A 15,000-nucleotide genomic window follows, 5' to 3' on the forward strand; every position below is an offset into this window, starting at 1 on the left:
TTCCTGTTGACTGTTTTATTCACTGCAGTAGCAACAACTTTGGGGAGGTTGAGTGAGGAGGCGGAGAACGCAGTCATAGTTGCCATGATAACAATGACCCAGACTGTTGCAACCCTGAAGGGGAGAAAGCTAGACACACCTAAACCAGCTCCTACTCCACTTCAGGGCGACACCCCTATCTCCAATCTTGGCTGAGCCCTCACAGGCAGAGCCAAGTCAGGCTGAAACTGTGCAGTCAGAGCCAGAACAGGCTGAGCCTACTCAAGCAAAGCCAGCAGAGGTCGGAACCACACAGACAAAGCCTTAAAAGAGACATTAACGACACAGATGTGACACAGAGTAACATCATGGCATAAAGTCTAAGCAAACTTGGGCTCGAGTTCTCTGCAAGAAGTAATAACAGTCTGTCAGTTGGAATGAGGGCAAACCGAGAACGCCTACAACCAGGCAGACCTGCTTTTATCAGAGGCAGGGCAGACGAGCCTGATAACTCAGATGCTCTCTTCTCTCTGAGTGCAGTAGAAAAATACAAAAAACAGTTCTCGCTCATCCCTGTGCTCTGGTGGGATCTCCTATCCCATCATTTCCCACCAAGAGCTGGCAGGTGAGCTTGCATTCCTGCAAAACATCAAAAAGTCCTGGAAAATTTCCACTTTACCCCAGAGCTGGAAAAGGGCTAACATAATTCTCATCTCAAAACCCCCAAAAGCCGGGAGGTATCGCCCCATCTCTTTTCTCAGTTATCTTGGCAAGATGACAATGGAAACAGGGACCCCACATGAACACCTCCATGGGTTCACAAAGGCCAAGAGTACAGCACACAGCATAGCCACGGTCTTAAGTATAACCACTGCCACATGTGGTAGCATTCTTGGATCTCGAAAAGGCTTTTGAACTATCAAATCCTCTTGCTAGTCAGTAATCGCTGATCCAAAAGGGAATTAGAGGAAAGCTTTTGGCCTGGATGGGTGACTATTCCAAGAACAGAACGGCCGACGTCAGGTTCCGAGGTCACATATCAAAGCACATGCCACTAGAAAATGGAACACCACAGGGTGAGGTCCTCAAACCAGCCCTTTTCAACACCCTAACGTCATACATCGTCAATATACACCTACCAGAGGGGTGCAAGATCATCTCCTATGATCTTGCAATCATCTCCACTGGTCGACACTACCTGGAAAAAGCCCAATGCTAGCTGGACCTTATATCTGAGAAGTGTTGTGGGACAGGACAAAAGATCTCTGCAGACAAATCTAAGGCCATGGCTCTGAGACTCAATATTATGGTACAAGTCTGCGTGTTCAAGAAATGGACCTAGTTCAGGTCTTCCAGTGCCTTGGGATATGAGTCAACCTGAATCTCTCCTTCCAAAAGGAAGTCCAGTCTCAGATACCTAGAATCAGATTACGATCTCTTTGCAAACAACTCTTGGCTGCCACATACAACCAGGTTAATATGGTATCAGCTCAAAGAGCAACTACTTGTTAAGGGCATGGACTCCCCCCCCCCCCCCCCCCCCCCCGACTATATTGAACCCCCACTGTGGGCACATACCTAGACTGAAGGCAGAAGCCGAAAGGGTCTTTGTTGCCATCACTTCATGGATGGATCAGTCGATTCTATAACCCACACCGCAAGCGCTGGCCTTACAACAAGGGATGCCACAATGTCCATGGGGGTAACAAACAATGCCTCATTGCTCCAGGTAGAGGCAGTTGCAATTAGGGAGCCCTAGCTCAAGGAAGAAGGAAGGACATGTGATTTTACATATAGATTCTAGGGCAGTCATTGACAGTCTACAGCACAGCATGCCCAACGACACTATACCATACTGCTGAGGATTCTTGCTCAGGATAGAAGAATCATTATAATGCATACCCCTGTTGAAAGTGGCAAGGGTATGTCCCCAGATCCCATTATCATTCACTCGATTGGAAAAATCTTAAGGCACAGGTCCAACACCATAGGACTTACAACTCTCTGGCAGCTATACAGAGAGGAAGTAAGAACCTCCTCCTCGGCCAGGTGGTACTCAGATACCACAGGCTATGATCCACTGGCACTCTCTGAAACAATTTATAAAGGTGCCGCAGTCATTCTTCACAAAATCAGAGTATGCTTCCACTGCACGAACAGGATGGCGAGCCGAACGCCATCCTGTTACTCTTTTTACAGAGTTGTGAGCACTTCTCACTTACATCATGCCGGCTGGAGCACCGGCCACCACGGTAAGCATTCAGTGATAATTAATTAATTGAGACAGCTATAAATAGCTGACACAGACCAGGCCACGTATATGGAAAGCCCGGGCGAAGCTAACCTTTACAAATCTCACTGAACTGAAATGAACCGAGATCAACTAATGATCCTCCAGATCACTCAGCCAAGCAGCAGCAACACAGTCCTTTGCCGACAACACCCAGCCATAACAGTGGGAACTCACACACTCAAACTACTTCATAGAGAGATAAACCTCCATTGAAGTGTTAGATGGACCCCATCTACTATAGTAACTGACTTGATGTGGATAGGCAACAGGGCTGGTAGTCCACTGAGAAAACAGGTAGGTAGATTGGCAGCAAGAGAGTCTGCATGGCGGCTTCGAGCCAACTAAGGTCTTATTTGAGTTTGTGGATCTAGTCCTGAGAGCGTGAGGCTAGAGTAATGCGGCCCAAAAATAAACATTGCAAACTACATTCATCTCTGAATTTGAAGCTTTTCATTGGTCACAGTAGCACTACTCAGTGCTTGGGATCTACTCAGCTAAGTAAGATACTGTTCAGGTGTGGGAGGCTGAGCAAGAGAGGAAATTTGGGTCATGGCATCGGCCTGATATGTGTGAAGAACATGGTCATGTTGAGGATCATCTGACGTTCTGGGATTTGTTGTTTAAAGAGGGTGTGTAGGGTGGCAGTTGTAGCCTTAGGATTATCCTAAACCATTGAAATTATTGTGGTTCTGAAGTACCAATGGTGGATATATTCTAGTCACCAGTATGAGATGGCGAGGCAAAGGGTAGTCATGTTATATATATAATTTTGTATATTAATGTAGTTTGCTTTATATTTTGTTTCTTATGAATCAAAATTACCTCATAACGGTGAATCTATTTTCTGAAACCCTATTGACAGGAAAGGTTTTTGTAGTTTCTATATCTTGTGATATGCGAAACTCAGATGAGACTGTATGTAAAGAAACAATGCCTGCAGAGTAACTAATCAAAACTAAATGATATGCCTGGACACGTTAGCAGAAATTTGTCTTTAAAATGTGCATCGGCCGGGAATCGAACCCGGGCCTCCCGCGTGGCAGGCGAGAATTCTACCACTGAACCACCGATGCTTAATGAGTGAGTGCTTGGATATAAGCTGGAGCACAAAATTACTCGGAAATTTAATATTTGTTTATTACACTTTCAGCTGCCTACACACATTCACAAATAGTTGTGTTTGAAAGAAGTATCTATAGAACAAAATATAAATCCTATTTAGTTCTTTATTAGAAAATAAGTTCTAAAGTAATCTGCATTAGTAGCCTTTTTTTTTTTAGGGGGGGGGGGGGCTCTGCTCTTCAGACATAAAAAAACAATATATATATATATATATATATATAAAGGTAAATTTGGAAATGACGCTTAACACTCTCGTCCCTCGTAACAGCTACGGGAAGTATCAATGATTTCCCAACTAGTGACATTACGACCCATTTTCAAACGCCAAACGAGAGCATTGAGATCTCGTGTCCGTTACGACCGTTACAACCGTGAAAATTCCTCATACAATGTGATTAAACAGTATTTTCAAAATAATATCCAATTCAATATGGCTAATAAAGTAAAGTCATGAGACTTTAATGACAGTATTTTTTCTAGTTAAAAGTCAGATGTAATAAGTCACTTTCATCTGTAAATGCATTTATTAATCTTCAGCAACCTTATCAGTAAACTCATAAATTCTGATATCTATATCTATAGATATCTATAGCTACACCTATCTATCTATATGTGTAATTAAATCATTACACATATAAAAACATATCAATATATACATGTATATGTATATGTATACATATACATATATATTTAGATATATATATTATACACATACATACCTGTGTCTCTTTCTCCCACTTACTCAGTACTTTTACCTCGTTTAAAGTAATATATATATATAATGAATAAAATCACTCAAAAGCGTTTCATTATAATTTCATAAAGAGATTATGATACACTAAAACAAAATTAAAATCTTGTTTTGAAAATACTCTCGTTGCGAGAAACGAGAGTAGCTTGTTTAACGATGTAAACAAACCTCATACGGTCTCGAATATGCATTAATAAATCCGGCCCCAGACAAACAACAAATACCGACGCGTTTTCGGGTGATATAAAATATATCATATATATATACTCCTTAAACCCTTTTTTGGGGAGGCCTGCCATCCTCCACCCCCCGATTGCTGCACAAAATCTCCACCTCACTTATTCCGGCAGGAGAGAGCCCAGATCCAGTAACAGATTTACCCACACCTTACCTCAAGTACTATCTTGGGGTCTTCCAGGTCGCTGTTGGCGGGAATCGTGATTTTCTCTCCGCCGTTCCTTATCGGACGCCCGAGAGTTCAGCTTCGCTGCCTCGACGAAAAACTGTAATGACACGGTGTCTTAATCCGGTCACAGTACTTCTAAAGGCAGTACACCGTGATTTCGCAGGTATAATAAACTCGCGCCGTTATTTCGATTATATTTTGCAATGAAATCGAAATATTTATCACACCTGACTCACTGCCTAGCCATGATGGAACTTCTTTGAATTTCAGCCTTCTTCTTCTAGGCCCGGCTTGTATTGTCACGTGATGATCTATTTCTTATCTGATTGGTTATATTGTGCTTGACGTCACTGCCTATGGGCACTTCACGTTCCAGCGCAAATCTAATTGGCTCATTTGATTTCCAACGCTTACGTCACCCGCTACGAATCCGTTCGATTTTCCGTCGCTTTCAACTTTTGTCATTTTGTCGCGGCGCTGAGGGCGCAAGGTTGCCGCTTTTCCTGGATTTTACACCTTTTTTATTACTTTTATTACTAATTTGCAAAGAAAATGATACAGGAGAAAACTTGGGAAACTGAGATTCTGTGTTTAAGGTGTTAGGTGTCATTTCCAATAATACCCGCAAAAATATATATAGGTAGGGTGGCATCTTGTCTATAAACATTTTTTTGAGTGAAAATAGGGCTGGTCTCATTTCATTCAAAAAGATGTAATTGTTGCAATAAAAAAAAATAACTTCCATACTGTACAGTTCTCCAATACTGTGAATTTTCGTTAAAAAAATAACTTATGTAAGGAAAATATGTGCTAACCCCCTAAGGTTTGATTGTATTATATATTTACTTTTCTCCGGTTGCCTCTCAAACATTAAGAGGGTATTTTAACATGTCATTATTCAAATATACACATCTGGTGTATGTGTATATATGTATATATATATATATATATATATATATATATATATATATATATATATATATTTAATGTAGTGTGTGCGTCATATAATTCTGCTTGTGTTTCGTCTTTCCGTTGGCATGTTATGTTTTAGGTATACTGCATTTTACTTTGGGCTTTCTGTTTCTCTATTCTACTGTATTTTATAAATTTATGCCTGAAAAACTATTCCATGTGACTGCGGACTTGAAGTCTCCTTATTTTGGTGTAAAATGGGGGTGGCTAGTATATTGTTACTGGTAACACGACTGTTATTATTGTATTATATTATGATAATTATTATTATTTGAGGCAAGTAGACTGCATAGCAGAAGTCTGACCGTCAATTTATTCAAATAATTTACGCGACTATCCGAAAGGGTGGTTAAAAAGAAAGGTAGGAGGGGAAGGGAGAGAAGGGGGGGGGGGGGCAGAAAAGGGGAACGGGGTTTAAAGGCAACAGGAAGATAGGGAAAGGGAAACAGTTAAACTGTACCTTAGCTGCTGCTCGGCAAGTGGGACAAGGCGACGAGGATGGGCGTTCGCCGGCGATTCATGAGTGATGTAATGGAACACTTCGTTTTTATCCACTATGGGTTCGTGAAGAATGAAAAATCTCTAAGGATGGTTGCAAACAGACATCCTGTAGTGATGAAATTCAATCATGCATTTTCTGTTATTAAGGTGACGAGGTTAGGGTTTTATGACATCCACCAGTAGTGTTGAATGTAGTGATGAGTATCCACACTGCAGTTCCCTTCGGTTGTACTCCTTGCATTTCATATTCCAAAGGCAAGGATGCTACTGTAGTATAGACGCGAGTATTGTTCCTTGTCTACTCTATGAGTTTCCATCCTGGAGAGCGTAGCGCACGTTCTTCACCCACTGCATGATGATGGGCACTGCCCCACTATGATATTGGGGCGGTTGGGTGGTGCGCGGCGTGTTGAATCAACACCACCACTAACATGGCGCAGGACAGGCCGTAATATTTCTCTACCTCTCTTAGTCGTTGGGGAAATGATACTGACTGACTACAAGAAAGAACTCTCTTTACACTTGGTTGCAAACAAGAAAATGGCATCATACTGAGGAAGATTGAGCAGTAGTGGACGCTGACATTGCCTAAACCTGTTGTTTCCGGATACTTGCACTGGGGGCGGATGTACATCTTTGAGTGCGGGCTTCATATATCCTGTGATAGTAGCTGGACAGGCAAGAGGGATGGGAGTCTACTGAGACTACAGGTGGCTGCAAAAGAGATTCTGCATGGCGGCTTCGAGCTGACTCAAGGTCTGTCTGAGATCCCATTTAGGTTTGTGGATATCGTCCTAAGAGCTTAAGGCCAGAGTAATGCGGTCCAAAAACGGATATTGCGGACTACATTTGAGAGGAAGTGGTAGCGGCGTCGGCCTACAATAGTCATGTTGAGGATCAACATCTGAGATTTGTTGTTCAGAGAGGTGGGTCTTCTAGGGTGGGAAATTGTAGCCTGGAATTATTCTAAAACCCTGGAATATTGTGGTTAACCACCCTGATAAATATATTCAAGGGATGGTAAGGCAAGGTAGACAAATTAAGCATCTGACAGTGCATATTTACCTGATTTACTTCATATATATATATATATATATATTTTTTTTTTTTATTAAACAAAGCTACGTCATGCTAGTAAGTTTGTTTTTCCTGTAAACCTATTGACTGTAATTGCCTTTTTCAATTTATAAAGTCCTGTGAAGAAGCTCAGATAAAGCTGCATATGAAAGTCAAGCAGTTCCCTCAAACCGAGTAATCAAACCTAGCCAGAAGCCACACATTAGTAGACAGGGAATATAGGAAAAAGCATTCCCTTGCAATTCCTTGGATCCAATGAAACAACTAGATTAGAAAGTGATAATGCATGGGCACAGAGAAATATTAGTGCAATCCAAGAAAGACATACTGGCAGTCATATGCAGAGAGGTAGCTGCAATGAGGAGTAAGGTGACTTTTTCCTTGCAGATTTTGCTATGAGTATACGGCAAATATAATTACATATCATATACACAGTTGTAATTAAGCTCATAATAAATTGTGATAGATTATTGTTGTAAAAACATTGATTAATCATTACACAGATGGACATCAGATGATTGATTACAATTTCTAGAAATTTTGGATTGTTTGATTTGTAAGGAAATGTTTTAGAAAATGTGCATCGGCCGGGAATCGAACCCGGGCCTCCCGCGTGGCAGGCGAGAATTCTACCACTGAACCACCGATGCTTAAAAAATAGTGCAAGGTATTTGTGCTGGAGCGTGGATTTACTTATAAATTTGATTTTTGGATATCCCACTTACATTTGCAGATAATTTTAGGTGTTAGAATCAAGTATCCATGGGGAAAAATATAAATCATATTTAGTTTTTTTCAGTTGAAAATACCTTCCCAATTTGTATACGTACTAGCTTGTGAATGCTTGTAAACATTGACAAAAAAGACTTACACTATAATAAAAAAGATTAACCGAGACGTTTCACCTTTAGTATGGCCGAGCATTTCAATATAATTTTCAAAAATCCTCCATAGAATAAAGAAGAGGTGGGGGGGGGGGGGGGGCAGAATGATTTTTCTGTCATTCGTTCATGTCTAAGGGAAATGGTGTAGTTTGATTTCATAAAATGATCAATTTTGAACTTTTTAAGACAGACTAAAATAAATGATAAATTAATTGATAATAAAAGATGTCACCTTGTCTTTACACAGGTTCTAATTTTTGAGTAAAAATTTCATTCAGAAACATAATAATCTGAATGTAATTGCTCCATTTTTTTATATTTAATCTTAACCGTATAGTTCTCCAGTACTATGAATTTTAGTAAAAATCAAAACGATATATTGTGCCTTTTTAAAACTAGGAAAATTTAGGTAAACTGCCGACTGCCATGTGTCTTTCCGTTTTTATGTAATTAATGAAATATAAACTTGTGATATATTACACACACATATATCCACACACACACACACACACACACATATATATATATATATATATATATATATATATATATATTATGATTCCGTCCATTGATTCGCACATTACGCTTATATTTTACTGTCGAGGAAAATCCATTTGATTTTGGCCTTGTGAATTTCATTTTAATGTTAATTTCTTATGGTGTAAAACGGGATGATAATTGACAATACAAATATCAAAGAATGACACAAAACAAACACACACACACACACACACGCGCGTACACACACACACACACACACACACACACACACACATACATAATGACGTAGCTATTAGAATCTTATAAAGAATATTATTATCAATATAACATTATCATTATTATTATTACTCTTATTATTACTCGAGACAAGTACCCTGCACTGAAGTAGTTAGACCGTCATTTTATGCACACCTATTATTTACATAATTGCCCGATGAGGGGTAGACGAAAAGATAATTAGGATTAAAAAGGGAATGGAAGGGAGAGAAGAAGGGAAGAGAGAAAGGGAGAGAAGGGGGGGGGGGAGGGAGAAGGGAAGAGAAGGGGGAGAGGGAAAAAGGGAGATAAAAAGGGGGGGGGAGAAAGGGAGGGGAAGGGGGCTTAAAGAGACAGAGAAAAAAAAAACCAAGATGGGGAAGAAGAAACAGAGAGTACTTAAAAAGGAAAACTGGATGGGAAAGGGGAAAGAAAGGGAGAGAGGGAGCTCAGAGAAATAAAGAGAGACTGGAGAGGAAAGGAAGGGGAGAAGGAAGCGAAGAAGATGAGGAAGAGGAGGGGAGTGAGCGTAGACAGATGTAGGGCTTAAAGTAGGAGAGGAATGTATTTCAGGAAGATCTCGAAGTGAGAGAAATGTAGGACACAGAGAGGGAAAGATTAAAGGAGAGGAGAGGTAAAAAGGTAGAAAGATATCGGTGAAGAAAGCTCTTATCTTAAAAATATATATATATTTTTGTTTTATGGAATTTCCACAGGACTCGCTAGTATATATATATATATATATATATATATATATATATATATATATACATATACTAGTGAGTCCTGTAAGTAAATGGTACAGTTACCATTAGCACATAAAGTAAATAAATGGTGTAGTTTCCGACAGCACCACCTGTCTACATGCTTGCAAACACACACACACACACGCGCGCGCGCGCGCGCTCGCACGCACGCACGCACGCACGCACGCACACCACATACACATACATACAAATGTATACATATTTATATTTACTAGCGGGACCCGTGGAACTTAGAAAAAGTATAACTCCCTCTCACTCGCCTCCTCCTACCCTTCCCTCTTTTGCCACCTCATCTCGCTCCCAATTCCTCCTTATATTCACTTTTCTTCTACAACTTTAAGCTTTGCATCCACTTCCTCTTCCTACATAAGTTTCTTCACCTTCTTTATGTATATATATATATATATATATATATATATATATATATGAATACACACACATATATATACATATATATGTATATATATGTATATATATGAATACATATATATATATATATATATATATATATATATATATATATGGTTAATGGTTAAAAGCAAAATAAATGTGCTAGACACCTAAGGTCATGTAGCACTATAGTAAATGGTAGTGAAGGGTGGTTGAGTTAGTGATTAGTTGTCAAAGTTGGGCAATGGGTTAAGGTTGGGTAAGGTAATGTATAGGGGTTAGATCAAGTGAAAGATGTATATGCATTTGAGGAATGGAAATAGGTTGTCAAAGCAGAAAGTGTGAGAAGTTGTGGGAGGGATCACGAAAAATCGGTCCCGTTTGGCTGGGCTAAATAGATTATTTAAGAATTTTGTAGAGATGGGGGTAGTAGAAGGACGGGGGCATGTGGAAGAGGGAGTAGTGTTGAGGGAAGTAGTGTTATGGGGAGGTGGACAATAAGGTTGTAAGGTAGTATAAGGGAGGATGGGGTAGTTGATGAAGAAGGTTGTGGGGGTATAGTTGTTGAAGTTGAGTATGTTGGGAGAAATGTCTCCTGGGGTGTTGATTAGAGTGGATACTGTACTAGTCGGCATTGAGGAGGGGGTATTAGTTGTAGTGTTCAGAGCCGTGGTCAAAGGAGAGCCTGGGGTCAGGGAATCGGGCGAGTTTGAATTGGTGGAGCTATTTGATGAAGAGGCAATTGCCTCTAATAATGGTATGGTTAATGGTTAATGGTTATTCATTGTTGGCCATGATAAGCCTGTAGTATGTTGGGGAGAGAAATGGTCCACCCCTCAGGGTCGTTTGAGGGGTAAGGGCTAGACAACTAAAGCAGGGGAATACCGTGCCCATGGCTCCCTCAGGCCTTTCAGGACTGGCACAAAGTCAGCCTTTCATCCTTTCAGCACGGCTCGCACACCTTAGGAAGTGGATAGTAGAAGGGGTTGGTGAAGGGAAAGAAACGAAAAAGTAGGAGGGAAAAAAAGACCATGCAAAATTTGTTGAGTCGAGGGCTGAGTTCCAAGGTTGGGGAGTTCCCCAGCATTGGGTCCCAGTTTCCGCCTCCTAAGCCCCCCCACGACAACAACGGGCAAGGGATTGGGGGTATATATATATATATATGGTTGTATATATACACACATATATGTATGTATATATATATAATCTATATGTATGTATATATATATAATCTATATGTATGTATATATATGTATAATATATGTTATATATGTATATGTATATTTATATATATGTGTTTATGCATATACTCCTCACTCGTTCATACTTAATAGAAATGATGTAACTCGATTTTATTAAATGATCAGGTTCGCACTTCTGACATAAAACTAGACATAAATAATATAATAAAATAATATAGGTAGGGTGTCATCTTGTCTTTAAACAGGCTCTCTTTTTGAGTGAAAATAGGGCTGGTCTCATTTCATATAGAAATTGCTGCATCCTTAAATTCCAACTTCCCAATAGTGTGAATTTTCGTGGAAAAACATTACATCTTTTTCTGGTTTTGGTCATGTAATTTCTTTTATTTTCTCCCCTACCCTCTCAAATATTAAGATGTGTTTGTACGTCTTCATGTCATTAACCAAATTGCACTCTTTTGCTATTTATAGTCTGCTGTTGCTTCGTCTGTCCGTTGGCACATTATGATTACGTTTTACTCTAGAAACCACTTTCCATGTGATATTTAATCTATAATAACTGTTCTCATACAAAATGAGCCGCTGTTGATGCGGCAGATAATTTTAAATAATCAATCAATTCCGTTACCTTAATTATTTATGCCTGAAATTATATTTCTTGTTACTGCGGACTTTAAGTCAATTCATTTTGGTGTAAAATGGGTGATAATTGACAAGAAAAAAATAAAAAAATAAGTCAAACACTATTCAGAAACTATAGGAATCCTATTATGACTGTTATTCTCATTATATTGTTACAATTGTTATTATCTCGATTGTTATTATTATATTGCTACGTATGCGCATGTTGATGTTCACTTGTTTGGATGACGCTCCTCGAAGCTTGTCTGGGGAAGGGGCAGCGACACTGGGCATGGCGGGAAGGACAGTGATCAAGAGTGCGAGGCATTTTTGAGCAGTTATATCAAGAGTCCCGAGGGGTGTCACGAGTAACCAATACAGCAGAGGAATCGAGGTGAATGTGCTGTATCATGGGGAGAAGGTGAAGCGCTGTGCTTTTCGTGATTGAGGGGGAAAAGCCGCGGTTGGAACAAGGTTGGTAGCCGGGAATTAGCAGCAGTGTCGCCAGAAATGCATTTATAGTTCTGTGAAGTTATTGGCGATACTATGTGAAGTGAACCCCATACCACTGTGCTCCCGAGTGATTAACTGCGTTGCCACGTGTATTGTGTCGCCACGTGCACTGCATATTCCCTTTTTGTGTTGCATCAGCCATGGATGTCCCCCTGCCTCTTTGTGGTAAGAACATGAATAAAGGAAAGGAAAGAAAAGATTTTCATCTGTGCGCTTGTCTTCGCCCGCCTGTTAAAGTCGCAAACGGTTCAATATTATATTTTGATCATTATTATATTATCAGTATTTGAGGCAAGTAGACTGCATTGCAGTAGTTTGACCGTCAGTTTATGCACATTATTAACGCGACTATCGAGGGAGAGGTTAATAAGAAAGGTAGGAGGGGAAAGGGAAGAAGGGGGGGGGGGGGGAGGGGGCAGAAAGGAGGGAACGGGATTTAAAGACAGCAGTATGTTAGAGAAGGGAAACGGTTAAACTGTACCTTAGCTGCTGCGTGGTAAGTGGGGCAAGGCGACAGGGATGGTCGTTCGCCGGCGATTCCTGAGTGATGTAATGGAACACTTCGTGTTTTCCCACCATGGGTTCGTGAAGAATGAAAAATCTCTAAGGATGGTAGCAAACAGACAGCCTGTAGTATTGGAATTAAATCATGCATTTGCTGTTAAGGTGGCAATGGAGAGTTTTATGACATCCACCAGTGTCGACGGAAATCAGCTCCCATAATAGGATGGTGCACATCCATAATGAAAGCCTTCAGCTGAGGCTGAAATTGAGCTTCAACTTCGTCCTTTGAAAGGATGCTGTGAGGTAATGGCTAATGGCTGTAAAGTCTGTATAAAGCCTCTTCCACGATGAGCTTCATGCAATACTGCATGAGGCAGATGGGGGCTTACATCTGTGATAGTAGTTGACGATGTGGACAGGCAAGAGGGATGAGAGTCCACTGAGATAACAGGTGGCTGCAAAAGAGATTCTGCATGGCAGCTTCAAGCCGACTCAAGGCCTGTCTGATGTATTTGAGTTTATGGATATCGTCCTGAGAGTAATGCGATCCAGAAACTGATATTGCAGACTACATTCAGCTCTGAATTGTGCGCTCTTCATGTGTCACAGCACCACTGAGTGATTGGGGTCTAATGAATTGAGTAAGGCTGAGCGAGAGAGGAAATGTTATGAGGAATAATATCTAGGATTTGCCATTCATAGAGGTCTTCTAGGGTGGGAAACTCTGGCTCGGGATTATTCTAAAACCATGGAATATTGTGGTTCTTAAGTACCATAATAAATATATTCTAGAGTCACCTGTGTGGTATTGTAAACCAAGGTAGTCAGATTAACCATGTAACAGTGTATATTCATGTGATTTGATTAATATTTTCTTCATATAAACAAAACAACATAACCAGTATTTTTTTCTGTAAAACCTATTGACAGGAATGATTTTTTACATTGTCTAAATCCTGTGATATATGAAACTCAGATGAAGCAGATAAAGGTCAAACAGTTCCCTCAAAGATACTAATCAAAGCTAAATGACTTGCCTGGACCCACACATTAATAGACAGGGAATGAGGAAAAACAACATTCGTCGCAGTTTCTTAGATGTAGTAAAAGGATGGAATTACGAGTTTATATATAGATCCAGAGAAATATTAGTGCAAAACAAGATTGATATAAAGGCGGTCATACAAAGGAAAGAACATGTACAGGTAGCTGCAATTAGGTGTAAGGTGACTTCTTCCTAGCAGCCTTTGTTAGGAGTCTACGACAAATGTGATTATAGATTATATAATTGTAATGAAGCTCGAAATATGTTGTGATAATCATAGTTGCATGCACATTTATTAATCATTCCACATTCCACAGCAAACGATTGTTGGCGCTAATCTCCCCTTGAATACATTTATTTTTTATTTATTTTTTGTATTCCTTTGTTAAGTAAGACAAATATGGAAAATGTGCATCGGCCGGGAATCGAACCCGGGCCTCCCGCGTGGCAGGCGAGAATTCTACCACTGAACCACCGATGCTTGATATTGGACGCTGATGCTTTGAGCTTGAGCGTGGATTTACTCAAATTTGATTTTTGGAATCCCACTTTCATCCACGGGCATATATTCGCAGATAATTTGAGGTGTTTGAAACCAATATCAATGGAAGAATCTATAAAGCATATTTAATTGTTTCAGTTGAAAATACATTTTTAATTAATTTAGTTTGTGAAAGCCTGTAAGCATAAGCAAAAATGTAGTGTGTTTAAAGACCTATAAAATCATAAGAACTGAATTAAGACATTTAGCTTCTAGGGTAATTTTCTACAAGCGTCGCATAACCGATTGCGACGATTTTGGTGTCGATGGATTCCCTTCACTCTGTATTACACATGCATGTATTATATATTATGTAGAACCTCCCCCCACAAAAAAAAAAAAAAAAAAAAAAAATCTTGGTCACGATAGCAAGGGAGGGCATGAAATGTACTAGGGAATTTGCGGGGTGATCTAACAATATTGTAACATAATGATAATACCTCGCTATGCTGTTCACTGCAGGCACTATGCTGACCACTACAGGGGGCTACACCCGATGTGACCCACCCTCCATGGGGGCCTGCCATCCCCATAACCCAGCCCAGTGTACTGGCTCCCAACACTCAGAAGCAGTGCTTAAGGCTGAAATCGCTATCTTTAACTGGGTCTTAATCCTTAGTTCCCGCTGCCACCACGAGACTCTGAATGTCTCGAAACAAATCAGGGAGTCTGGTGA

General features: G+C 40.1%; 3 non-coding genes across 3 annotated transcripts; all 3 read right to left on the minus strand.

Moving 5' to 3' along the window:
* Positions 1-3,274: 3,274 nt before the first annotated feature.
* On the minus strand, positions 3,275-3,345 carry Trnag-gcc. The gene has a single exon. It is a non-coding gene; the product is annotated as a tRNA-Gly (tRNA).
* A 4,335-nt stretch (positions 3,346-7,680) lies between these two features.
* Positions 7,681-7,751, minus strand: Trnag-gcc. The gene has a single exon. It is a non-coding gene; the product is annotated as a tRNA-Gly (tRNA).
* Positions 7,752-14,193: 6,442 nt separating this feature from the next.
* Trnag-gcc lies at positions 14,194-14,264 on the minus strand. The gene has a single exon. It is a non-coding gene; the product is annotated as a tRNA-Gly (tRNA).
* Positions 14,265-15,000: the final 736 nt, after the last annotated feature.

This window comes from Penaeus chinensis, chromosome 38, assembly GCF_019202785.1.
Source record: "Penaeus chinensis breed Huanghai No. 1 chromosome 38, ASM1920278v2, whole genome shotgun sequence".
Classification (NCBI taxonomy): Eukaryota; Metazoa; Arthropoda; class Malacostraca; order Decapoda; family Penaeidae; genus Penaeus; species Penaeus chinensis.